Source organism: Phyllostomus hastatus, unplaced genomic scaffold (genome assembly GCF_019186645.2).
Source record: "Phyllostomus hastatus isolate PE091 unplaced genomic scaffold, TTU_PhHast_1.1 phas_contig_1, whole genome shotgun sequence".
In the NCBI taxonomy this organism is placed as follows: Eukaryota; Metazoa; Chordata; class Mammalia; order Chiroptera; family Phyllostomidae; genus Phyllostomus; species Phyllostomus hastatus.
In genome coordinates, this window is record NW_025333498.1 from 19920134 (window position 1) to 19946992 (window position 26859).

Consider the following 26859-nt stretch of genomic DNA (forward strand, 5'->3'; position numbering starts at 1 on the left):
AGATACCAAGTCTCTGGTGTTTCACATATTAGCCTACAGAAGTGGCTATGGGTATTTTTTAAAAAGGAACCAGAATGGAAAGGGAACATACAAGATAAAAGTGGTTTAGAAATTAAAACACAAATGATGGCCTTCACTTATCCTGCCTACATCTAATGGTGCCTAGTGGGGAAGCAGAGAGAGCACTGTACAGGGAGTCTGGGGACCTGGGTCCAGTTGGGATGCCGCCACTGATTGTCACATATCTTGAGCAAGCTGGTAAGTTTCTGGAGTCTTCACTTCCTTTTGCAAAATAAAGGTTGGTCTACTCATAGATCTCTAAAGACTATTCCAGCCAAAGGATTCCAGGAGGCAGTAGGCATGGTAGAAAGAGGGTTTCTGTTCAAAACTTGCCCCTGCCACTTACCATTTGTTAAACTTAGGACAAATTCTTTTAACAAATAATTATTTTCCTATTATTAAAGTATAATATACATATTATAGAAAATGTAGAACCTAGAAGTAAGAATATTGAGATAGAAAATAAAGACCTCTCATAATTCTATTACCCAGAGATACTCTTTCACAGTTTTTCTTTCTATAACATAAATCAGGAGTTGACAAACTTTACAACTCTGGCCAAATGTGGCCCACTGCTGTTTTTCCATGGCTCATGAGCTAAGAATGGTTTTCATATTTTACATGGTTGAAGGTATTGACTTCTGGTCAAGATGGTGGTGTAGGCAGACATGGCTTGCCTCTTCCCACAACCACATCAAAATTACAACTGAAATATAGAATAATCATCAATCAGAACCATCAGAAATTGAGTTGAATGGATGTCTGACAATTACGGAATTAAAGAAACCACATCCATCCAGACTGGTAGAGCGGCACAGATGTGGAACAGGTTGGTCCCACCCACATGTCATGGATAAAAATTCAGGAGGGATATCTTGGGAGTGAAGAGTTCCCACCCCACATCAGGCCACTAGCCCAGGGTTCCAGTACCAGGAGGGTAAGTCCCCATAGCTTCTGGCTGCAAACCCCAGCAGGGATTGAGTCACTGGAAGAAACTTCTGGGGCCCCAAGCAGTTCCACTTAAAGAACCCACACACAGACTCACCTACTCAGACTCATTTTCTCTGAGCTCCAGCATGGGGGTAGCAGCTTGAAAGTCACCCATGGCATACAGGGATGAACTGATGTGTTTGGTATCAGGGTGAGCAGAGGCCATTGTCCTTTTTCTAAATCCTCCCCACACAGAGCCAGCAAGCTGGTGCCATATCTGAGAGTCCATCAACTTGGCTACCATTGTTTGACCCACCTTGAAGATCCCCAGAGACTCTGTCCAACCCAATTTACCGACTCACCCAAGCTGCTTTTCCATATGAATGGCTGGTTTTGGCTCATGCTTCACAACTTCCTAAATCCTCTCAAACAATCAACAGCTTGCTTCAGTAAGTTCCAGGCCCGGCATTAGCAGCAGCCAGCCTAGATTCACAGCTTGGCTTTGCCTGAGAATCTCCAAGCCTAGCACAAGTAGCAGCCATCTCAGATTGCTTCATAGCTCAGGCAGGGTGGCTCTGGGAAACACAGGTGAGGGCTGACCCTGGCCTGCATTAGGAGACCCCAGGGTCACTGTACCCAGTGCACAGCTATAGACCACACTGGAGCACCACCATACTGCCTCTGCACAGGCAATCCTCCACAGAGAGTGGAGGTTGGTGGTAAGTGGTTATAGTCAATCCTTACAGCTGACTGGCTAGAGTAAATCCCTCCCACTGATCTGCCAATAGCAACCAAGGCTCAACTACAAGAGGAGGGTATACTCAGTCTACATGAAGGGCTCACCTTGAGTACCCAGCTTGGGTGATGGGGAGGCTGTGCCACTGGATCCTACAGGACACCTACCATAGTAGGGTACACTACCAAGACATGGAGTCAAAGCAGCTCTACCTAATACATAGAAACAAACACAGGGAGGTTGTCAAAATGAGGAGACAAAGCAATATAGTTGAAATGAGAGAACAGACCAAAACACCAAAAAAAAAGCTAAATGAAATAGAGATAAGCAATCTATCAGATGCAGAGTTCAAAACACTGTTTACAAGGATGTTCAAGGAACTTAGTGAGGACCTCAGCAGCATAAAAAAGATCCAGTCAGAAATGAAGGATACACTAATTGAAATAAAGAACAATTTACAGGGAAACCACAGTAGAGTGGATGAAGCTAAGAATCAAATAAATGATTTGGAACATGAGAAACCAAAAACAACCACACAGAACAAGAAGAAAAAATAATTTAAAAAATGAGGATAGTATAAACAGCCTCTCAGAAAACTTCAAGAGGTCCAATAGTCACATCATACAGTTGCCAGAAGGAGAAGAGAAAGAGCAAGACATTGGAAATCTATTTGAAAAAATAATGAAAGAAAACTTCCCTAAGTTGGTGAAGGAAATAGACATGTAAGTCCTAGAAGTACAGAGAGTCCCAAACAAGGTGGATACAAAGAGGCCCACTCCAAGGCACATTACAATTAAAATGCCAAAGTTTAAAGATAAAGAATCTTAAAAGCAGCAAGAGAAAAGCAGTTAGTTACCTACAGAGGAATTCCTATAAGACTTCTAGCTGATTTCTCAAAAGAAACTGCAGGCTAGGAGGGACTGGCAAGAAATATTCAAAGTCATGAAAAGCAGAGACCTACAGCCAAGATTGCTCTACCCAGTAAAGCTATTATCTAGAAAGAAGGGCAGATAAAGAGCTTTCCAGACAAGAAAAATCTAAAGGAGTTGATCATCACCAAACCATTATTATATGAAATGTTAAAGGGACTTATTTAAGAAAAAGAAGATCAAAACTATGAACAATAAAATGGCAATAAATACATATCTGACCACAATTGAAGTTAAAAAACAAACTAAGCAAATAAGAACAGAGACAGAATCATGGATATGAAGAGCATTCTGATGGTTACCAGATTGGAGGGGGTGTAGAGGAATGGGTGAAGAGGTGAGGGGATTAAGAGGTACAGATAGGTAGTTACAGAATATCCATGGGGATGTTAAGTACTGTATAGGAAATGGAGGAGCCAAAGAACTTATATGCATGACCCATGGACATGAACAATGGTGGAGGGATTGACTGAGGAAGTAGGGGGCTGTGTGGAGGGGGGAAAAGGGGGACAGCTCAGGACACCTGTAATAGCATAATCAATAAAATATAATTAAAAAATAAAAACAAAAGAAATAGTAAATGGTTGGAAAAATCAAATGAGTAAAAATATTTTGTGGTACATTAAAATTAAAGGAAATTCATATTCCAGTGTCCATAAGTAAGTTTCATTGGAACCCAGCCATGATTATTTGTTTTTGTGCCATCTATGATGTTTTCACCCTATGACAGCAGAGCTGAGCAAGAGACCTGGTCACCTGCAAAGCCTAAAATATTTACTATCTGGTTCTTTACAGAAAATATTTGCTGACCCTGATACAGATAAAATATATATAAATTTGTTATATACAAATATATATAGTTACATTATATATTTTATATTTTTCTCTTAATATTTAAATACAAACACTTATTAGTAACTGTAAATATTCTTTGAAACATGATTTTTCAAAAGGACTTCATTTATTATTTAATTTTAAAGTGAGAGGAAGGGCAGGAGAAAGAGAGGGAGAGAAACATCAATATGTGGTTGCCTCTTACCTGGCCTCCATTGGGGACATAGCCTGCAACCTAAACATATGCCCTGATGTGCAGGCCCTCAGGGAAGGACTTGGGGGGCTATAGCAAAAGGGGGTGATGGACACTCGCCCCTCACCTTTGACACAGCCTGAGTCCTCTTTCTGGAGAAGTCTCCTAATCTCTTGGCTGCCTTACTTCCCGTGCCTGATTTAAGCCTGAAACAATGACAGAGGGTGGTATAGCCCTGGCCTGGAAAGGGCGGGTTCCCCAGGTGATCAGGCCTGAGAAAGAATATGTAAAGTCCTGAGAAACCTGCTTTGCTAAGAATGTTCTCAATTAAATGATAAAGGTCCAAGCAGGAAATGGGTTTGTTTCCCAAAGTTCTGTAGCCCTTTAGCTAACAGACCCTGACTCAGAATAGGCCCTTGTAGTTCTTTGTATGCTATCTATTGTTTGATCCTTCCTGCCTGACAATGATTAATGAACTTTACCTGTATCCCTGTGCAAATTGAAACCCAGTAAAAATCTGTCAAGGCAAGGGTCGGAGTGCTCTCCTTTGAGAGAGTGGCCAGGCTGCTCTGAGGCACTCTCCCCTTGAGAGAGCAGCCGTGCCATCCCTTTTCCTCCACAGGACTTGGTAGTCTGTGTGAATTTATCTCATATCTCATCCGTAATGCTGCGGACACTGTCCGAGGGCCAGTGTCCTCGTCAGTCTTTTATGTTTTTTTTTTCCTTTTTCTTAAAAAAATAATCTGCCCTGGCTGGTATGGCTCAGTGGACTGAGTGCCGGCCAGTGAACCAAAGGGTTGCTGGTTCAATTCCCAGCAGGGCACATGGCTGGGTTGTGGACCAGGTCCCCAGTGGGGGGTGCATGAGAGGCAAACACATGTTGCTGTTTCTCTCCCTCTCTTTGAAAAAAAAGAAAAAGACAAAAGAAGTCCATTGTGAAACACACATTGGCATTATCTTTTCACCTCCTAACTTGAAATATTCTTCTAGTGTATGCTGGGATAGTCATTCCCTCCCCTTAGAGCTTATTCAATTAATGGCACAAAGTGATTTGAGGTCCACAACCTGCATGCCATGAAATACCACAATTTTTTCCTGCTTATTTGTAAGGTTAATTGCCTTTTGTCAGCCTTTCACTTTACTATGGAAAATGAACAGTTTTCCATACTTATAGTGGAGTTGAAATCCTTCTTTGGACTGTAGGAGGACTTATGTTCTTAACACCAGGTGATGGTTCGTTCTGGAAGAATGCAATCAGGTATTCACTTTGAATTAATTACCTAGGTAGCCACTCTAGTTTCTTGTATTTTGACTGACAAGCATCCTACATCCTGCTAGTTATTAAATAATGCAGTTTGATTTTCAACTCAGTCAAATTTTGCTGGTATAACAGAGTCTACATGTATATAGTATCTTCTAGAAGCAGTCCAATCTTCAGAATGTTAACAGATATTTTCTATAGAGAGTTTACAATCTAGCTTTAAAAAAGTATACACCTTTAACCCATCCCTGACCAGTAAAACACAGAGACCAATTACAAGGCACAGCTGGTAATCAATGTGGAACATGAGAGTTTATACGACAAATTACTAAAGAAAAAGAAGGGAATATCTAGAGGAAAACCAGTCATGGTATAAATTATTTCTCATAATAGACTGGCTTGGAAAAATGAGAACCATGGTTAGATTCACAACACATTACATTGTGTATGTATTTCCCCAATTGAGCCAAATATGTTTATAGATATTTATGTTTGTAGGAATTGTTTCAAGAAGTGGATAGCCCAGTGGAACATCTGCCGTGTTGAACCAGGGGTGCATCACATAAAGGGGTGCCAACCTTGGCCATGAGGGCCTGGCCTGCACAGGTGGTGAGTGGAGGAAATGCCAAGCTTTGATGACCTCTCCCACCTCTCTACCCACTCTCTGCCACCATTATTTCAATTGCATATTGAAAGACTGACCCTTGTTTTCCCACTTATTTCTCTAGCATTATTTCACCATAATCTTAGCAGCTGCCTTCACTTTTAGACAACGTGTTCAGGAACAGCACAAGCCAGAAACAAAGGCATCTCATTCCAGATTCCTCCCTCAACTACTCCCACCATATATCAATCATCAGGTCGGGTACACTCCACTTTTATCCTCCCTGCGGGATAATCATTCCCTCACTCTCACTGATTTGATTCAGGCCCTCATCAATTCACACTTAGACCACACTTAGACCACAGATGGAGAATCCCATCTCCAGTTTTGCCCCTTCATATCCATTCTCCACAGGGTAACACGAGATAATTTTCTAAATGAGCACGGCACTCCTCTGCTTAATGTTTTCAATGGTTCTCCATAACTTTCCAAACAAAGGTGGTACTCTTCAGCACAGTGCACAAGACCCTTCTTAATCTGACACCTCCTTACCTCTCCAACTCATCTCCTACTGTTCCTCAGAGCTCAGCCTGTGCTCCAACACAACAAACTCCATCTGCCAGCCCTGTAAGAACTGTCTCAAGATCATCTTCTCCTGGAGCCTCCCTTAACTTTCAAGTCCAAGTTAAATGCTGTAATACTGGACTTCCATTTCATCCTCTATATAACAACACAATAACAATGATCTCACCTGTGAATAGGTACAGAATCATATTCCTCTTTCTATTTTATGTGGCCTGGATCATACCAAATGAAAAATGAATGCGTATTCAAGGGGTGAACAAATCTTTTAGTGGCTGTTGCTTAAAAACATCTACCAACATCTCTAATTCCTTTAGAAATTACTCATTGATAGGTGCAAACCAGTTAGTCTGATAAAATCTGTTATCTATCTTGAGAAACAAAGGTCATATTAACAGCAGGCTTTTAGTAGGTAGTTCTAAATCAGCAATGGAGTTGCTGGTGAGTCTTTCAGGGTGATGGGATAGGCTTGTTTATTTCACAAAGATTGAGTCCCAGCTACATCCCTAGCACCGTATCAAGGAACAATGAGAGCAAGAGGCTTAAGGATAAGGCTGTGGGAACTTCAAATTCCTACCTATCATTTATAGACGGGTTGTCAGGGTGCTGCTAATTTGTGAAACAATGTTTACACTGATATCTGTGCAACAGTTGAGAACTGTCTGGGATCTGCAAAAGCATAAAGAGAATTTGCAAATAAAGAATCCAAAATCTAGGCCAGGATTTTAAAAAATGTTTGTTTTTTCAAGGACAAATAATCAGAATGGCCACTTGCTAAATAAAATCAGTTCTGCCAGCCATACAGCAATGATTAGGTCCACTATAGATTGAAAGTTGTGTTCCCCTCAAATTCATATGCTGAAATCCTAATTCCCAGAGTGATACTACAGGGGGAGGGTTGGAAGGTGAGTAGGAGCCCCCATGAATGGGTTTAGTTCCCTTATTAAAGAGACCCAGGAGATGTCCCTCACCACTGCTACCATGTGAGGACACAGCAAAAAGACATCGTCCATGAACCAGGAAATGGGTCCTCATCAGACACTGAAATCTGTTGGCACTTTAATCATGGACATAGCCTTCAGAACTGTGAGAAATAAATGTTTGCTGTTTAAGCCACCCAGTATTTTTGTTACAACATCACATAGAGTAACAAGTGCTTACTGAGGAAGATGACAGAGCAGGGTGGCCCAGACTTTGCAGTGAAAAGCCCAAGTACAATCTGGCTCTGACCCCGCTGGCTGCATGCAAGTGGACAGGTACCTAATCTTTAGCAGAGCAGTGTTCTCATAGGTGAAGTGGACATATTCTGCTATTTTGTTCACAAAGATCCAGTTCAAAAAGGATTAATTTTATCTCCAGTAACCTAAGCCTATCTAGCATAATGGAGAAGCTAAATAAAAAGGAAAATAAGCAAACCACCTCAACTCCAATCCTTCACGCCAATGTTTTGCATACAGGTCTTGGCTTCCTAAACACCATTTCCAGGGTCTAGTTAGAGCAGCGAGGAGAACTTGGTCTTCTCTTTACACTTGGAAAACTCTTTCTTTAGCGAAGAACTTGCATATGAGATCTAAATCTGGGTTCACATTTTAAACAATAATTTTGGCAGCTTAGTACATTAATCTTGAATCTTCCCCCAGAATCATACCAGTGTCCGAGTGTCCTTAATCCTCTTACCAAATAGTTAAATTAGGTTTAGGTGGAAGCATTTACCAAAAAATCTCATGTTAAAATAATTCACATCACTTTATAAAACAGACATTGTTAAAAGAATCAAATCACACACACACACACACACTGCCAAAATAGTCTGAATTCTAGGATTTAGGGGGGAAAAAAGCAAGGCATTTTTATGATTCAGTTTTCTGTGGATTACAATTCAAAACAAAGGGGGTGGGGACCCAGCTTGGTTTTATGGAGTCAGTCAGTCTCTGCCTCTCTCTCTTTCACAAGCTCCCGGGAAGGAAACAGCTCTTCTGCTCATGGGTTAACACATGATTCAAGTGCAGCTTCATGAATGCCATGGAGGACATCCTTCAGAGGCTGTTGGTGATTAAGTGGGTGTCCTACTATACAATTTTTTTTTAACCTAAGATACCACACTAATGTAAGAGAAGGATATATTACTTGAATATTGCTGAAAGTTGCATTTTTTTTTTTCCCGGGGGAAATGCAAAAGTGACTTTAGCTAACTTTTGGAAGGATGGGTGAAGGGCCCACCTGATGGAACAGAAAAGAGGAAACAAAGATGGTTCTGTCGTGTTCCTTGGACTAATATTTAGGCCCCAGGTAACAGGAAAGTGTAGGAATAATGACAAATAAAGAAGTGACATGCACAATTTTGTGAATTTTTAGTATTTTCAGGGTTTTTTCCTGTCTTCTTTTTTTCTTTTCTCCCATCCATCCTCACCACCAAAGTTGGAAGGGAAAAATGTCAGACTGGATATCTAAACATATCTTTGGATATTAAATGTCAATTTATCTAATAGGATCCATATGTCACTGACTTCATTTTTTTGTAGAGCTTGTCCCTGGTCATCCAACCTTTCAAAGAAGTAGTTGGCTCCATCAGCTCTAGTGTTGTGGCCAGATTCCTGTTATAGTAACTGCACTCCAGAATCTAAAGATCTAAATATTTAAATCTATGGTCCATTGAATTTTCACATCATCCTTTTATGCCTTAACCCTGATATGCCGAGATGCAGCTGAAACCACTGTTGAAAGTCGTGTAATCTTGCTAACCAGCAAAAGGTTTTGGTGGGGACAGAAGCCTGCACCTCTCTGCAACTGTGGTGAATCAAACTATGGAAAACAAACCTGGGAGCTGGCTATTTCAAAGAGCTATGTTCTCATCTCTTTTTTGAGCAAAAGAAAATCCAAACAAAGTCACACAACCACTAAAGCAATCCCATCTGTGTGGAAACCATATTTTAAACACAAACAAAATCAAATGCACCATATGCCCTCACTCCTGAACATTTGCTAGAAAATTTCTGAGTACTTATTGTTAGCGTCAGTGTATTCAAGCACAGGAAGGAAAAAAAAAGCCCAGTGTGAAGTCCTTGGCCTTCCTCCACCGACCTGTTTCCACACTCTGCCCCTATTTTCACCATGCGCATCATGCATTCTCTTTGGCAACCTGCACTATACTCTTTCTGCCTCTGTTTATTTACGAATAAAATAATTTTATATGGCCCCTTTTTTGGAATTCAGGGATTTTGCAAACATGCCTGGAAAGCAAGGTTTTCAGTCCCTGCCATATCATCATACACAGAGAAAATGATACTATTTGTACGGCATAACCAGCAAACCGCGGTGGTCTGGCTGCCCCGTTCTGCCCTTGTGCTTCAACATCTTGGCACAACCATAACCCATCCATGACCTGCCAGTGCACCAAAGCATATCGCTTGAAGATCTAAAAAGCTGCTAAGTGGAATAGGAAATTTTTATTTGACAGCACATAAAAATGTGCATGACCATCATTCCATCCCTAAATCTCATCAAGTTTTCCCCAGCTTGGGTATGGGTTAAGACTACTTAAGACACTACTTTCCAAATACATGTAGTTACCTCTGTTTCTTGTAAGCAATAAAAGGTGTAGCTTTCCTTGCAGTGACATTCCATTTGTGACTTGTTTTGTGTTATTTTTTTTTTCCGATGGACTTTCTGCCTGGAGACCTCTCGGCGTAATGAGATGGGCCATTTGGCAGATTATTCCCTTCCAACCTCAGCCACAGGCCCCAGCAAAACAGGCCGATCAGAAGCAAAGCTCAGTGATTTGTTCTCTGCTGCTCCAATTAGAGCTGTAGCCCTATTAACTTTCTTAAACATTTTGTTATGTGACTTTTTATATGAGCAAAGGAATGTTATATTTTCAGGTCCAAAGAGAGCTTCAAACATTTCTATAAGTCCTTATCTTAGAATCTCCCACAGTCTTCACTGTCATCACCTAAAATCCATAGGCAGGGGAGAAAGTTTACTTTTCAGTTGAGAAATGAAGAAATTCACAGAGCTTTTATTGCAACTCTTTTAAAAAAATGTTTTAAAATTTATTGTTAGGGAGAAGGGAAGGGAGGGAGAGAGGGAGAGAAACAGGAATGAGAGAGAAAAATGTCCATCGGCTACCACTTGTATGCGGCCTGACCAGGGACCGAACCTGCAACCTAGGCATGTGCACCTACTGGGAATCAAACCCTCAACCTTTAACTTTGTGCGACAACGCCCAATCTAGCCACACCAGTCGAGGCTTTTATCGAAATGCTTATTGAACTCATTAACATTCATCTAGTTATGAGTGTTAGTTTTGTTATTAGAAGGCCAGTTTCAGTAGAAGATATTATTACAATAATAATTACAAACTAATAATAATAATAATCGAGTTTATAACTAAAGTCACTCTGTCTTCTTCCTCTATTGCACGATTTTATGTTTGCTCTTAGGAAACAGTCTCTGAAAAGATAAGAAGACATCCCCTTCATGTCAATAAATGCAATAAAGACAGTTCATATTGTTTTAACTGAAAGTTGCTTGCAAAAATTCTATAACCTGTTCCCTATATGCCAATAAGCTAAGCGTCTCATTTAAAAATATGACAATATTAAAGGTTAGATGGTTGACAAACACCCGTGTTAATGTTCTAAGGATCTGAGTCTGTGACTCAGGCACGGAATGCTGCAGCTCTTCATCAGGGCGATTGCCCTGTTCTCAAATCTGGACTCAATCATGCAGATATGAGGAACTCATACACTCTACTAATTTTATTGCCTTCCAGAAGGCACCAATAAGATACCAGGACACTAATCAGAAACATTTGAACTTCAAAATTACACAGAGAATATTTTCTTACTGAGAGGGGGAACCTCTTAAAAAATACCAAACTCATCAACACTCGATGTATAATTTTTAAAAATCAAGTGTTCTTTTGCCAGTATGATCTGATAACTCCATACATTTCAATATTTAATACTTTAGTGCAGATAAGTGTAATAAATCAGTAAAAAATGTGTTTGGGGAAATTAGAATTTTCTCATTGACCACTCATAACTCCCTTCATAAGATGAATAATATTATTTAGTTGCTAGGGTAAGTGGAACTTAGAAAAATTCAAATGACAGAATTCTAGCCGTAATGTATATTCCAAATATAAGCTTTATTTTAATATTATTGCCTACATAATTTATGCGGTAAAAATTCTCAGGCCTTAAAATCAATATAATAATCATTCTATACCCATCTTTTTTAAAAATAATTTTTTCTTTTTAGATTTTATTTATCTATTTCTGGAGGGAAAAGGAGAGAGAAAGAGGGTAAGAAACATTGATGTGAGAGAGAAACATCAATCACTTGCCTCTTACATGCACCTTGACTGGGGACTGAACCCTGGTCAGTCATGTGCCCTGACCAGGAATCGAACCAGTGACAGTTCACTTTATGGACAATGCTTGACCAGCTGAGCCACACCAGTCAGGGCAAAATTCATTTTTTCTTAGCCACCATGTTATGTACCTAAACTGCATTTTCTATCCAAAGAGTCCTTTTAACTGAGCAACATTACTTCATCCTTTTCTTTGTAACATATAGTTCAGAGTAAGTCTCTTACTCTATTTTATATGCCTTTTAACATTAAGTAATTTAAACACATCCTATCGGGAATTGTTGAGAAAATAACAATGAAACTTTCAGAAGTTTCCAATTCATCATGTTTTCATCATTAAATCCAAGTGTATTTTAATGTGTTATATAACCTGCTGATAGAAAGACCAATATTTCAAGTTGTCTTCACTGATTACTGTAGCCAAATTCTTTTGCAACAAAGGTTCGGGGATTTTTCAGGTGTGTTAGGGGAAATGTGTTTGAGCAGAGGAGGAGAAAAGACTTTAAAGCAAGCTGCACTCCCCCTTTCATCAGGGCCTGAGACCATCTCTCCAGACCATGCAAATTTATCTAAAACAATTACGCTTATCAATTAGATGACCCAGTTTAGTTTTCTCTCATCCAAAGCATTGCATAGAGCTAAATAAACCACGGAGCAACCTGATTCAGTCTACCTTGCCCCCTGCAGACTTTTCCAAGCCTCACTACTAATCTCTCTCTCCAGTCTTGCTTGGAGACTGCATCCATTTTCATAATGGATTTGATTGTACAAAAAAAAAAAAGATAAACAGAAAGTCTCCCACTGTTCTAGGCAGATGGCTGTGCTCCATTTCCTAAGCTCTAGTCCCATGGCGACAACTGTGTTCTAGAAATATTTACAATATGTGACTAAAATGTAAGATGCAAGATGCTTTTTGAAACAAAACTAATTTCCTCCAAAGAGACTACCCATCTGAATTAATTTATCATTTGATAAACACTTATTAAGCACCTACTGTGTGCTAGGTACCGTGTCAAGCACATCCCTGTTTCTCGTTATCTATCATCATTCTCAGAGTGACCAAGAATGAACACCACTGAGTTCTTGTTATACTTCACTACAACTGGTCTCAGAATCATATGCATAATCGTGCTCTCATCCAATTATGCACAGAGGATACATTTTGAAGCAGGTATTGCTGGTCCAGGTGATATATTTACTGACTGCCCTCCAAAGAAGTTGTGGCCCTGCCACAAACAATATTATGAATGCTCTTGTTTACTTATAATTCTGACAGCCCAAGTATTATGGTGAGAGGCAGCAATGGAATAGAGGGTGTAAGACCTCCAATTAGCAATAGGATGGGGCTCTAACCATTTTAGTTAGATATTAAAGGAAAAGAAGACCTAGAGGATCAGAATACTTAGGTAAAACTGAAGCAAAACTTAGATTATTATGAAAATAAACCATTTCTCCCATACTATCTTAAATGCTTTGTAAATGTAATTTTTAATAGTTCTCTATTATTCCATACTATAGCTGTATCAAATTTATTTAATTGTTCTCTTAAGTTTACCCAGACATTTTAAAAAGGCAGATTATGAGTTAATTATTGGAATAAAGGATCTGAAAAAAATTTAAAAGGCCCTCAAAATACATTGTACAATAATTTTGTACAACAGTTATAGCCATTATAGTCACACCAGCATGCTACCAAAGTGTGTTTTTCTTATTTCTCCTATTTCTAGACTCTACCACAAATAGCTTGACTTTGTTTACACAAACTATTTCCACAATCACACTTGAGTATTTGCTTTGGAATCTTATAATCATCTCTTGGTGACCTTTGTTTCCCCTGTAGGCCTTGATGCTCCATGAGGAAGGACATGAGACTGAATCTGGTCATTCAGATGGAATATTTGATTTGTGTGACTTGAAAATCCCTAAGATCAGAAACCAGCATGAAGCAATGCCATGGGCATAAGTGCCTCAGATGATTAAATTTTATCTGTGTACATACTACTAGTTGTCTACTTACATTCATTCTTTCCAACAGAACCTTTATATCATAGAGGGCACAATGCAATCAACTCAAAAATATTTCTCATCATCTGCAGATAAAGGAAGACCATGAAATGGAAACAGAATGTATTGCATAGGGCTTCCATGAAAATCCTTTTTGCACTTTTGAAAGGAGTGGAGACATGATGGTTGGAGCTTCAGCAGCTATTTTGGAACCAGGAAAAAAAAAGCCAAGAGAAGTGCAGAGACTTGATCTTGCCTAACATTTTTGATCTTGTAAACCAATGCCAGAGGTATGTAAACTGCATACCTCCTGGACTTCCAATGACATGAAGAACATAAACATTTATCTCTTGAAGTCACTGTTTTTCAGTATCTGTTTATTGAAGCAGAGAACAATTACTAACTGATGCATTATTCTAGAGAAGTATTTTTCATCTTTGTGGGAGAGGGTGTGAACTTTACACAAGGAGTTGACATTATATTGGGTCCCTTTAAATAGTATAGCGCTCCTTCCCTCCAGATCCATTCTCTATCCATTTGCACTCTGTTCTGTGCCCCAGAAGCTGACCTGTATGGCCTACTCTGGCTTCCCAATGGTTTGGCCAATAGAGAGCCCTAGCAGGGAATCAGAGGGAAGGAACAAGTGAGGAAGGACTGTATCTTTCGTAGACTGTGACCTTGACCTTCAGTCAAGGTCAACTCTTTTCTCAAGACTCCTATACCCACATGACTTACTCCATCTGCATTCCAAATGCCACTCTCTTTCCTTGTCCTTTTAGGTGTATGTGGTTACAGCTCCCCTCCCACCAGCTCCTGGGCTACTACACTATCCTTTACAGTTTCAGTATATCCTTCCCACACTCTTTAAAAAGAATCCCTTTATTAAACAATGGCTAATTTATCCTAATTTGAGTGTGCAATCTATTTCTTGCTGAAATTCTGCCTGATACATTCCTTGTTTTATATATATTTTCTAGAATTTGAGGAAAGCCTGTAGGTCCATACCTGCAGGCCTCCTATATAGTGTCTATATTGAGATAAGGATTTAATTTTAATAAAACAGGAAGAAAAATACTTTTAGGGGCTGAGCAGACTCAAATGAAGTATGTAAAATGTTAAAAATGGGGAGGACAATCAATTTTTTCCTCAGCTAAGGACATGCTTATTGATTTTTAGAGAATGGGGAAGAGAGGGAGAGAAACATTGACGTGAGAGAGAAACATTGATTCATTGCCTCTTGTATGCCCCCCAATTGGGGACTGAACCTGCAACCTAGGCATGTGCTCTGACCAGGAATTGAACCCGTAACCTTTCAGTTTATGGGATGATGTTCCAACCAACTGAGCCACACTGGCCAGGGCAAAAATTTATTAAAAAAATAATTTTTAAATGCAGAGATTGCAACCGTTTTACCGCCGGTGGGAAAGGGGACAAATCCCTGTCAACGAACAGAGGGGAAGAGACAATCAGATGTACTTTTTTCCCCAGTACCTTCCCAAAGTGTTAAATAGATGCTGCTACATGTAGTGGGAGTTTCATTAATGAGCTGAATAAGAGGATGCAGCCTAGAGTGAAGAATGAGTAGCCCCCAAGAGATGCGAAGGGCCCTGCTCCCCAGACGGCAACCCAAATCGAAAATTAGCAAATAGAATGCAAGTGTGATGCTGTGAGCTGATCTACTCTGGACATAGGAAAATAGAGTAGTGACGGATAAACTGAGTGAACACTTTGTAATTTGATCCTTGGAGACTTGAAGTGGATCCTTAGTTCCCCCACCCATACCCCAAACATTCAGACCATGTGTAATGAGTTAGCATGTGAACTGTCCTTTGGAGGGAAATCAGTTAAGAACAGAAACAAGCCTAGAGCTCTTTGTACTTATCTGATTTCTGCACAAATGCAGAGTTTGACATTTAAAGTTGGTGTGTGCCCATTGGGAGAGCCCAGGCATTGTGTCCCAGCACAAAAACCTCTCCTTTGAAATTAGGATAGTGTGTAAACTCATCCCTTAAGAGCTTTGTAGATCTCTCACATTTGTTTCTTGGGCCTGTTTGAATTTGTTCTTTTAAATAGGCTACTTAGAAAAAAATACCTGGCACCAGTTTAATGAAAAGGGATATCATTAATTTCTTCCCTTAAAAAGGAAGGGTCCCTTTGGGAACACTGAGTCTTCATGTATATTAGGTCAGACTAACCCAGCCTAATGTCTGGGTAGACTGGCTGTTCTAATTGCTCATTGCTAGGCAGCCAAACACACCCTTTTGGATAGTGGAGAAAGAAAATGAGGATCTTAGTTGGTGGGAGCTCTAAAAATCCCTTATACCATTTAGGTCGATTAATGAAACATAACTACCTCCCATTACACAAATTGTCAGACACAGAAAATATCAACAAATTTGTCCCACTTTCCTTAAATGCAACAGAGGTTCAAGGTGATACATTCTTGAGACTTGTGGTAACATTCAGAAAACAAACAAGTGCAATTTACAAAACTCTGAGCACACTCCAGAAGTCTTGACAATTTGAACAGAAAGAAGGAAGGAGTTGTTAACTTGAGAATTAGGCACTTTCGGAAATGATTCACGATTGAGGAGTGGGAAATCATAGCAGCAGCAGCAGCTAACTGTTTATTAGGTGCTTACTATGTGCCAGGCTCTATTATCATGCATTGAGTCAATATCCTGAGTCTTATTTTTTAAGGACATGACCTGATCCAGAGTTCCTTGGAGCTGCCAGATTATCACATACACATATAAACACACACACACACACACATTCTTAAAAACATAGGAATACAAATCATAGAACAGGGAAGTTCCATGTAATAAAAGGGTTAAATACCAACAAAGCACTGGAAAGAAGGCAAAATATGGGAATGAAGGATTTGGGGGCGGTGGCAGGCAGAGGTCAGGAAAGTTCAGGTATAGGACAGAGCACGGTGACTTGTAGGGAATCAGGAAGTCCCTGTGAACTGTTCTTAGTTGGGAGAAAAACTGCAAATGCATTTAATATCAATTGTTATCTTGAGCTTCTCCCTCCAGCCATTACCCCAACCTCGTATTCACAGTTTTATAAGAAATACATCTGTTCCTTTTTAAAAATTACAAGCAATTTTAATCTAAATCCAACAGCAGTCCAAGTTAACAAAAACATACCTGATGCCAATGATCCCCTAGGTATGGTTTTATGTCCCTTTTCTTGCCTTCTTGCCTTGGAGCCTAATCAGAATAGAAACCCTAAACTCTGACCAATGAACAAATAATAAAATAACTTGGGCATAATAAAACAGATTTCAGAGTCTACAGCTGCACACAGAGCTACCTGTTCAACCCCTTGAGGTTCCTATTTTTCCCTGTTCCTTTGTAGAACAAAGAGGAAAATACAGGTAAGAGGGTAAAATGGCCAAAGAACCATCAAAAATAGTCTAGGTCCTGAGAACTGGAATTGAAAGGCATCGCTTCCTTGATTTCTCTCTGGAATGCTGCTCTGGGTTGAATTCTGGCTCTGGATTGACCAACTGGGACTCAGTTTTCTCATCTGTAAAATGAGAAGGTTGAGTGAAAGGATCTCAGCCAGAAGCCTAGTAACAAAAGAATGAAACCATAAAATGGGCTATTGTAGAGCAATGAAAATAAACACATTAATGTTAAAAATACAATATTAAGACGAAAAGAAGAAAATGCTAAAAACCAAAGAATACATGCTGTGTTATCCCACTTATTTGAAGCTGAAAAATGGGCAAAATGAAACTCTGATATTCAGGTGCACATGGAGGAGGTTACCTCCAGGGAGTAGGAAGAGAGTGATAATCAGGAAAAGAACATGCAGAAGGCTTCTGGGGTCCTGGCAGATTCTGTTTGTGATCTCAGTTGTAGTTACAATTCAACACACTACCCATCTCTGTTTAAACTTCTTTTTCCCCTGCAGGCGTGTTACATTCCAGAATTTTTAAAAAGTGTAAAAAACAAAACAAGCACAATATCTCATCTTTCCACTGTGAACTCTTCCTGGTGTGGAAAAGGAACAGAGAGAGGGCTGGGAATATCTTTCTCTACCTCCGCCTGGCCAATTCCCGACCCCACTTCAGTTCTCAGCTTTGGGGTGAGCCTATCTAATCCTCCTTTGCTCCCATGAGACCACAAATGTGTCCCTGTCATAGCAAAGCTCCAGTGCCAACTCTGAATAACAATTTGGTCAAAGGAGATTTGATTTCAGATTTATTTGTCCATTTCTCCCTTGAAATATAACCTGTATAAGGGCAAGCCTGGACCTGGCTCCCTTCAATGTCACCAGGACCTGAAGTAGGGCCTGCCACTTAGCAGCTGCTTGGTAAATATTGGCTGAATGAATGGGAATAAAGGTGCCTTTCACACTCTCCCAGACCTCTTTGAATTTAAACCAATAATTTCTCTCTTGTTTAACACTGCTTTTCTATAAGTAGACAACCACAGAGTTTTCCTGGTCATTCTAGGTGTTCTAGTTATTTAAGGCATATAGTACCATATTTTGCCATGTATAATGTGCACCTTTTTGCACAAATTTTTGAGAGAAAAATAGGGGTGCGCATTATATATGGGTAATACTAATTCTGTATCTATATAAATGTTTTTAATTCTTTTATTTATACTTATGCATTAAAAGTGTAATTCCAGAAAGCAATGATGATATGCATATATAAAATAATAGCCTGGAATATGATAATCAGATTTGTTTCTAAATATAAATAAATAAAAATTTTAATTAAAAAATTAAAATGAAAGATTGTTTTTCCTCAAAGTTTGGGCCTAAAACTTGGGTGTGCTTTATACATGGCAAAATTTGGTGAATGGCCAAGAAATAACAGTCAAATAAAAATGAAAACTGAGAGGAAAGTTTTAACCATGGTCTATGGTTCTACACATAGTCACATAAGCAAGTTTTTGCCTCCTTATTTAATTTGGGACTATGTCTATCTCACCTCCCTATAACACTTAAAATTGATTACATTTAATTTAGGGAACACACACACATCATGGTTTTCCTGTGTTCAACTACCGAGCAACCAATTACCTGGTTCCCCTTGGCCCCTTCTTACAATACTTCTTAGATACGGAGTGGGTACGAAGATAAGACGGTTGTCAGGCTTATTTTAAAACACTTTCCTCCCTAGTTACATAGAAAGAAATCCATTACTGCTGTACAAAAGAGACACTGTTAAGAGAATGAAAAGACTAGGCTAGACTAGGAGAAATATTCGCAAAACACATATCTGACAGAGGACTGGTATTCAAAATATTCCAAGAATTCTTAAACCTCTAAACAAATTAACACAATTTTTAAACGGGCAAAAGATCTAAAATGACACTTCAGCAAAGAAGATGTAGAGATGGCAATAAGCATAAGAAAAGATGCTCCACATTATACACCTTCAGGGAAATGCAAATTAAAGCAACAATGAGATAACCCCACACACCTATTAAAATGGCAAAAATCCAAACCAACCACAGCACCAAATGCTGGTGAGGATGAGGAACTCTCATACTTTGCTGGTGGGACTGCAAAATGGTTTAGGAACTTGAAAGGACAGTTAGGCAATTTCTTATAAAACTAAACATAGTCTTACAATAAAATCTAGAAATTACACTCTTTGGTATTGACTCAAAGGAGCTGAAAACTTATATCTGCCCAAAAACCTGCACAAAATGCTTATAGAAGCTTTATTCATAAATGCCAAAATTTGGAAGCAACCCAGGTATCCTTCAATAGGTGAATGAATAAACAAATGTGGTAGAGCCACATAATAGATTATTTTCAGCAATAAAAATAAACTATCAAGTCATGCAAAGACATGGAAGAACCTGAAATGCATATTGCTGACTGAAAGATGCCAATCTGAAAGAACTATACTGTGCAATTCCAACTATATGACATTCTGGAAGAGGCGAAACTATGAAGACAGTAAAAAGACCACAAACAAACAAACAAACAAAGCAGCGGTTGCCAGGAGCTTGAGGGGAGGGAGGGAAAGAGAGAGAGGTGACTGTGTGGAGCACAGGGCTTTTCGGGCAAAAGGAACTTCTGTTTGATACGGCAAAGGTGGATACATGTCACTGTATTGTATATTTGTAAAAACTCACAGGCTATAATGACATAAACCCTAATGTGAAGAATGGACTTTAATGAACAATAATATATCAATATTATAACAAATGAGCTACATTAACACAAGATATTAATAATATGGAAAACCAGGGGGGTGAGGGGAAGAGATAGGGGAGTACATGAAAACTCTATTTTCTGCTCAAATTTCCTGAAAACCCGAAACTACTAAAAAAAATAAAAAGTTAATCCAGTAACTAAAAAAAATTATTACTCCCAATCTTGGAAAACAAACAAAGATCAAAAGAACAATCAATTTATTCCTACCATCATACAGCTGTATGTTTCATTTTAAAGTTGAAAAGAATCCTTTAAAATGAAATAAACTAAGCAGCTAAGGTTAACAAGGTAGTCTGTAAAGTGTGTGTTATTTAAAATACATCAAGTAAGAGAAGAATTTAAAAATAAAATTACTCCTGGCACGTTTTACAGTCCTGCCGTCAACATTCAGTTCTGGAAGCCAAGTACCCTAACTTGACTCCCACCCCCCACCCTGCCCTGTTGATGTCCTGGGTCAAGGCCAGAATCTAACTCAGCATCGCAGAGTACATCCTGACCTAATGCACTTGGGAAAGCACAAGAAAAGGTCCTGCTGAACTTTCCTCAAATGTTTGTGGTAACAATCTAAGCAGAATAATGTCCAAAACCTCTCCAACATTGTAATGTGCGTTAATAAATTGCAGGAATGAGAACAGGCGGTCACAGGCTTTCCCTGAGGTATGTGGCCTCAGGAATAACGGCTGACAAGTGACCTCCATGGCTTCTAACGACCAGCTCTCACAGCTGCCACTTTCCTCTCCGGCCTCATCTCCTCCCACAGGGCTAGAACCTCACTGCCTCAGGGGGCTGAGGAGCAGGCGCTGTGTGAACCTTCATGAACAGCCTCCCTTCTTCTTATTATCCTGATCTTCAAATCTCAGGGAAAATGGGGCAACAAATGAAACTTTTCCTCCTGGTAGGGATCCTCCAAAGTGCCTTTAGAAAGCCACACTGTGGGACAGAGGCCTTAGTTGGGGTAAACTGCTGTCAGTGCAACTGATGCCGCAAGTATTCTATTCACCTTCTCCAAAATTACAAAACAAAACAAAACAAAACAAAACAAAGCAACCCAAACCCCAGATGCAGTAAAGTTAGGAAAGTCTTTTAAGCAAAATAGGAAAGGTGTATGATTAATATAAATAAAGCTAATGAGAAATTAGATTTGGGATTGGAAAAATGATAATCTCCCCTCTTTCTCCTTCCATCCCTCTGTCCTCATGTCCATAGGGCTCATAAGCGTGCTCCTTATTTGGTCACCTTGTCTAAATTCTTTTGCAAAAAGCCAAGACACAAACATTATGGTAATGACTTAACGTGTTAGAGGTATGTGCAAATATGCAGATCTGGTGGGATATTCAGATCTTGTGGAAGGCTGGTGGAGTAGTATAGTTTATAAAATAGAAATATCTTTTAAAGGCAATAATACCTAATAATTTTAGAAATTGAGACCCTTTATAAACGTCTGCAACAATCCTCTCTCCTTCCTTTAGAGCAAAGTTACAAGCACCTACAAGTAAATTAATTCTTGACAACATCCTGATAATTTAATGAGAGCACTTGAGCTAAATATGGACACTTAGTGTGTTGTTACCAAATCTGCTTTGGAAAACAATAGCTGCAAAGACCAAGATAGTTGACATGCGTTAGTCTATTAAATATCTTATTTCACTCCCTTGCCTATGGTTAACATATAGTTGGTGCTCAATAAGTGTCTGTTGAATGAATAGAAAGCCATATATGCAAAGTTTACTTTTTCTGATTAAATGTAGCATCAAGGTAGAGGATGTCTAGATCAGTGGTTCTCAAGGGTAGTCCCCAGATCAGCCACATGGCATCACCTGGGAACTTGATGAAAATGCAAATCCCTTCTTCTCTCCACCGGACACAAGCTATGGAAAGGGCCCAGCTATCTGTGTTTTAGTAAGCCCTCGGGTGATTCTGAACCCTCTGAAGTTTGAGAACCACCAGATCTAAAAAGATACCTTGATAAGGAGGTGTTTTTCCACCTCCCCATGCTAAAGGAAAGAATTCTATGCCTGTAATTATGATCTCACTGAGAAAAGTCTACCAATTCTGCCACTGGTTTATAGTGAATTCCATGGCATCTAGGCAAGAAGAAAAGATGTCTCGGTCCAATGGGAGCGGAAACAAGCGGGGTCTGAAGTGCCAGAGACTATCCAAGTGTGAGGCCACAATAGCAGGTTGGAAGCCCTGTGTGTGGCCTTCCCTAATGTCCCTGGGCACAAGACAGGGAGGCCCAGTATCCTTCCCTCCATGTGGGGCTTGGTTTCCATGTGCTGTCCCAATAGGAAAAATGTTGCCCTTGAGGCTCCCATGTAGGAACATGTTCTCTCTGTCAAATGGGTGACATCCGAGTACATCGTGATCACAGTGGCTGCTGTCCGCCCAGCTGCTGCTACCTTCTCTGCACACAGGCAGGCAGTATGAGGCAAATCTGTAGCACTATCCAGGGCTTAGTCTTGCCTGATGGGGTGATCTAATTTTTAAAAAATAGTTCCTCCCAATATGAGTTCAACCTATACCAGTATTATAATAAGGTGACCAAGGCGTCCCAGTTTGCCCGAGAATCTCCTGGAGTTAGCAACAACAATGCTACATCTTGTAAAACTCTGTAGACACAGGAAGACTGAGATGTTTGGTGACTCTAAGAATGAAGAGTTCCAGGGATAAAACACAGCCCATGTTTGCTTTGTAGCAAGCAATGAGAAAGGTAAAGGAAAACAATGAAGTATGTGGTGTTAGAGAAGCAGCTGGGTGAAAGTGTGTGTGGTCTGTTCCGCAGCCGTGGGGTGGACAGGCCCTGAAAGACGTGACACTAGGTGCTCTTTGGGAGCTCTACCACAGACCCACACTGTGCGCTGCAAACTGGGATCCCCTCAGGAGGCAGGTATAACACTGTTCGCTCCTCAGCTCCCGAAAGATGTACCATGCTCCATCTTTAAGATGCAATACAAAGTTATTCTCAGCAAGTGCAATGATTTTCTATACCTGCAAAAAGAAATAGGAATATTTCTTGAGGACAGAACTACCTCACTTGGGTGAGGTATCACAGGAAAGCCAGGGCTGGTAATGGCAATTTTCGCACAAACAGGTCACAGCGCTACACTAAACGCCGTGGACTTTACACTAAGAAAATAGAGGTAAAGTACTTAGCATGTGTCGAAAGTGGGCACCTAATACTTTTGTGACAGTTTCCTTCCCTTGGCTCCTAGGGATTCATTCCCTCAGCCTACTCAGGTCTACTTTTTTTAACTGCAGAAAAATGTCTAAAACCTGTATTTTAGACCACCACAAAGAAGAAAAAGAGAGAAGGGGAAGAAGAGTATGTTACTAAAAGTGAGCACATTAATAATAGCAAGAAACATTTGCTTCATGTTAGAAAAGAAGAAAGTTACAATAATCAGGCACATTAACTAAAAATCATAATGGTCGAGGGTCATTTACTTCAAGGGTAGGTGGTCCCTTTTCACAGTTGCATCCAAGGATCTCTGCATTATAGCCCAGTGTGATAAATACTGTTAGTGATCATGTTCTGATACACCAAGAAGAAGAACTGTGTTTGGTAGACTTAGTATGAAAGGGAGTTGTGGGTTTTAGAGAGTTCCAGCTGCCCAGAGAACACAACTTGCACATAATATTTCATTCATTGATGATATCTATAGTTTATACTCAACCCAGTAGCTGGAGTAATCATTTTAAAACATAATTCAGGTTATGGCATTCCTCTGCTGAACATGCTCAGTGGCTCCCATTACACTGTGTTTATCCTCACAACTCAAAATGCAGACCTCAGTTCAACAAGGTTGCACCACTGGAAGCTCATTAGTGTTGTGAAGTCTCAGGGGCCACCCAGACTTGCTGAAACAGGACATTAAGAAATACTGACCTGCATCATCTGGCTGCTCACCCCCTACCATTTTCTTCCTTGCTTTTTCAGCTCCAGTCACATGATCTTGCTTTCTGCTCCGCGTGTATTCCACGCATGCTGCCTGTTCAGAGCCTTTGCCATGGCTGTTCCCTCTGCCTATAACACTTTTTTCCTAGACATGTACAGGACTGACTAGCTCACCACCTTCAAGTTTTCTCAGTGAAGCCCACCCTGACCACCCCATTTAAAAGTAAACCACCCCCAACTCCATCTCCCCCACTTTGGCCACTCTTAGTCTTCCTTGCTGTAGTTTCTCCCCATAACACTTCACTTTTCTAACATCCCATATAACCTACTTATATACATTATGCTTATTGTTAATTGTTTTTTCCCTCTGCTAGAACACAGCCCTGTGAGGACTGGAATGTTTGACTGCTATCCCTGGCATATGACACGTGCCCAGAACAGCTCGAGTGACACATGGTCTGTGCACCAACTCCTGTTACTGATCCCAATGAGATGAGCAAAGAAGTTCAGAACGACTTAGTTTAGAGTAAGAAATTAAGAAAAATTATTTTTAAGGTTTATTTTATTCTCATTTGAGAGGGGGGGAGGGAGAGAGAGGGGGAGGGAGGGAGGGAGAGAGAGAGAGAGAGAGAGAAACACCAATCGTCCACCCCGGCAGGGAGCCCAACGAACAAACGCGCGACCTGAGCATGTGCCTCCGCCTGGAGCCGAGCCAGCAGCCCTTCAGTTACAGGATGGTGCTTCAGCAACTGAGCCATGCCGGCCAGGGTAGAAATGTAGAAAAGTTTTGATCAATTTTACATTGACACAACACTTAAAAAGTGTGATTATCTAGTAATTCATTTTTATTGTATTTTACAAAAGTATCTGGCTGCATGGATTGAAAATGAAAACAGCAAATCTCAAATTGGCCTTTCAAAACAGTTTGAAAAGTACTGACCCAGAACAGTTCTTGGTGCTTAGTACATGTTAATATTTGTTTCTTAAATAAACAGAGGAACAAGTGACTAAATAATAATTTTTAAAAAATATTTTTGATTTATTTTTAGAGACAGTAAGGGAGGGAGAAAGAGAGAGAGAGAAACATCAATGTGTGGTTGCCTCTCTTGTGGCCCCCACTGTAGACCTGGCCTGCAACCCAGGCATGTGCCCTGACTGGGAATTGAACCTGCGATGCTTTGGTTTGCAGCCTGAGCTCAATCTACTGAGCTCCGCCAGCTAGGGCTAAGAATAATTTTTTACATAGTAAAATCAGATTCGATTTGTGTATATGACTGTCACTCTAGTTAAATAATTTCATTGCTTGGATTAGTAGCAAAGTGATTTGTATTATGTACTTCCTGGGTATACTGTGCTTTTCTCTCCTATGTGAAGAATGAATCAGGCTTAAATGGACCAATTAAGGACACTTCTGAGACTCTCTGACTAAGGGGCTGACGACAGCCTTTACCCAAGCCACACATTTAAACACTTCTTTGCGTGCTTGCTCTGGGCAGAGCTGGCCTGACTGACTAACTTCAGATTTATTCCCTGCCTCCTCCAATCCCACACCCCAGCAGACTGAGTAGATGCATGAAAACCACTATAATACAAGACAGGATGTGCTGAGCACTGTAGGAAATGTCAAGGGGCACAGAGGAGGGAACCATTGTGGACTCTGAAGAATGGAGAGGACTTTGAGAGTGAGTGGGGAAGAAGAGCAGATCAGGCAGAGAGAGCAGCATGAGCAAAGTCACAAAGGAGAGAAAGAACACAACAGGCATGCTGGAAGAGCAGAGAATAGTTTGGATGTTCTGAGGCACAGAATGAAGGACAGGGATCAGTAGAAGACAGAGCTAGAAAGGAAGATAAGGACTAGGGACATGAACATCATACTAAGGAGCTTAGAATTCTTAACACCAAAAAAAAAAATCTGATTTAAAAAATGGGCTAAGGAACTGAATAGATATTTCTCCAAAGAGGACAAACAAATGGCCAACAGACACATGAAAAGTGACTAATCATCAGAGAAATGAAAATTAAAACCGCAATGAGATACCACCTCATATCTGTCAGAATGGCTATCATCAACAAACAAATGTTGGCAAGGATGTGGAGAGAAGGGAACCCTTGTGCACTGTTGGTGGGATTGCAAGTTGGTGCAGCCACTATGAAAAATTGTATGGAGATTTCTCAAAAAATTAAAAATAAAACTACCATATGACCGAACAATTTCACTTCTGTGTATTTATCTGAATAAATCCAAAATGCTAATTTGAAAAGACGTGTGCATCCCTCTTTCCATGCAGCGTTATTCACAACAGTTAAGATATGGAAGCAACCTAGCTGTCCAATGACAGATGAATAGACAAAGATGTGGGACATGCATGTGATGGAATACTACTTGGCTTTAAAAAGAAGACAATTTTACCCTTTCCAACAATATGAATGGACCTGGAGAACATTATGTTAAGTGATATAAGCCAGTCAGAAAAAGACAAATACCATATGATTTCACTCATATGTGGAATCTAATGAACAAACTGAACTAACAAGGAAAACGGGTACAGACTCATAGATGAAGAATAGGATGATAGCTAGTGGTGAGGGGGGCAGGGCTAGGGGGTAGAGGGACTTAGGAAAAAGACAAAGGACTCATGGACATTGACAATAGTGTGGTGATTGCTGGGGGGAGGGAGGTATAAGGGTATTAAATGGTAATGAAAAAATATAATGAAGATTAAATAAAAAAATAAAAAATCTAAAAAGAGATCAGATTTTTTTTAAAAAGAATGAAATCTTACCATTTGCAACAAAATGAATGGTGCTAGAAGGTATTATGCTAAGTGAAATAAGTCAGACAGAGAAAGACTAATTCCATATGATTTCACTTATATGTTGAATCTAAAAAACAAAGCAAATGAACAAACAAACAAAAAAAAAACAGAAACAAAGTCATAGATACAGAGAAGTAACTGATGGTTACCAGGTAAGAGGGGCCTGGGTGAAAAAGGTGGAGGGATTATGAAGTACAAATTGCAGTTATAAAATAGTCACAGGGAATATAGTCAGTAATATCGTAATGGCTATGTATGGTGTCAGGTGGGTACTTGACTTATCGGGGGTGTGCCTCATAAGTTACATAAATCTCTAACCACTATGCCGTACACATGAAACTAATGTAATATTGAATGATAATGGTAATTAAAAATAAAAAAATAAAAAAGAAGCTTAGAGTTAATATTGGGGCTATGGGGAACCACTGAAGAGTAGAAAGAAA

General features: G+C 39.8%; 1 protein-coding gene across 1 annotated transcript in view; it reads right to left on the bottom strand.

The window, feature by feature from the left end:
• Nucleotides 1-26859, bottom strand: part of MYO3B (myosin IIIB) — a 386538-nt gene that overhangs the window by 53809 nt on the left and 305870 nt on the right. The window lies entirely within an intron of this gene.